Source organism: Equus asinus, chromosome 30, assembly GCF_041296235.1.
Source record: "Equus asinus isolate D_3611 breed Donkey chromosome 30, EquAss-T2T_v2, whole genome shotgun sequence".
Classification (NCBI taxonomy): Eukaryota; Metazoa; Chordata; class Mammalia; order Perissodactyla; family Equidae; genus Equus; species Equus asinus.
Window position 1 is genome coordinate 7,517,699 of NC_091819.1, and position 1,954 is coordinate 7,519,652.

Genomic DNA, 1,954 nt, shown 5'->3' on the forward strand with positions numbered 1-1,954 from the left:
TATCAAACGAAACATGGCACTGCACAGAATCTGCACATACGAATATTTGATTACAGGGACTAACGGAAATCTGTTTTAATAGAATCAGAAGTGACACCTGGTATGTGGCGGTGGCATCAATTACAGCGCTTTACAGAAATGTGTTTTAGTAGTTTGGAGAAAAAAATTTTAAATGACACGCAAGAAAATTATTTCACCAATTTCCTAATTATTTAAATTGCAATCTTTGAAGCTAGATTTCAAACAGCCTAATCATCAGATGTTTTATGCATGGCTATTGAATGTTGAAGATACGCTGGAAGAGCTCATTATAAAAGTTAAAGATTTTTATAGCCAAGTCCGTACATATTAAGACATATAAAGTAGCAAAATGTTTTATGCATGTGCTGTGAAAGCACCTCGATAAATTATCACAATAGTTTATGAGAAACCCAAAGACCCCCAAAGACAGTCTGTCGCTGATGAGTAGCAATATTGGAATTTTGTAAAACAAATCACAACACGTAAAGTAAAATAATGCACAAAAAAATGACTTCAGGACAAAACAGGGAACAATGTAATGGCTTGTTGAGGCTTTTGTCACTGGTATCCTTCACAAAGCCAACAACATCTCAAGATAAAAAACATGACGTAAAAGAAAAGGAACCTGGATCAAGGCTGAAACTTTTTCAGAAAAGTTAAGAGACAGGAGAACACAGAAAAAGATACACTTATGTCAGCAAAATGCAAAAGACAAATGTGAACAATTCATTAAATAATTATTTCTAAACCTCTAGCTACCCCCAAATTTACTCAACAGAGTAAGGTAGAATCCAACACTTAAATATCTAATGATTTAAGTACAAATATCTGAAAAACATAGTTACGAATTTTGAAAATTAACAGACATGGTGTCACGCATTCTTTAATCTTGCGAGTTATACTTACATTAGGTTGGTTATATAAAGAAATTTTATTAGGCTTAATCGCCAAAGTGAAAAAGACAATGACTGTTCCTTTTACCTCTGTATTTTCATTAAAACATTTAAAAATGGCCAGAACTTTTGAAATGGCATTTACTAAATGGCCCCTTAATCCAATCGTAGTAAGCTCAATAAATGCTGCCATTTTGAGACTGCCTCATTTTACAGGATCTGGCCTGCTGCATATATAGGATTGCGTGGACATGATATTAAATTATCAGCCACCTCAGTTCTCCAAGGAAGAGAGGCTAACAATGTCAGAACTGTAAGTTCTAGGGTAAATGCACAAAAAATCTAAACACAAAAACGAGGTTGACATTTTCAAAGTTTCAGAGTGTTTTGGCAGGGAGAATTGTCCTAGCTGGAGCAAAGAGGCTTGGAGGCTAACATAATTATATTTTAGAAGCTTCACAGCCTCCTGAGTTTTGAGTGTGTATTTGAAATGACAACAGCCTAGAAATGCACTTCAATAAAGATCCATAGATTTTTTAAATGACTTTAAATTTTCTGTCAGTCAATAGCTATGATTCATGGTTAATTGAGAGTGTACAAAGATTTAAAGTTGTTCATAAAATGGTATGAATTGAATACCAAATCAATAACCTCCAGGATATTCTTGATTACTATACACTTCCTGACTTTCTTGTTCATCTCTCTTCATAAAAGGGACACTTTACTCACAATCTACTTCCATCTCAATTAGAGTGAAAAGAACAATTATTGCCGTATAATTATACATATATTAATGAGGTCCCAGAGTTTCTGGCAAGAATTACACCACACACTGACACTTCTGATTCCTTCTTTAGAGTGCTACAATATTTGCCAATATTTTCTTGAATTATTTTAAAACTGAAATATGGAAATATATACATCATTCCTGCATTATGTTTTATGCAACATTTTGATGAATTAGAATGTACAGTGAGTACGCCTAATTGACAATAACTCATGAAAAGAAGTCCGCTTCACAAAATGGTGATCTGAAGGAC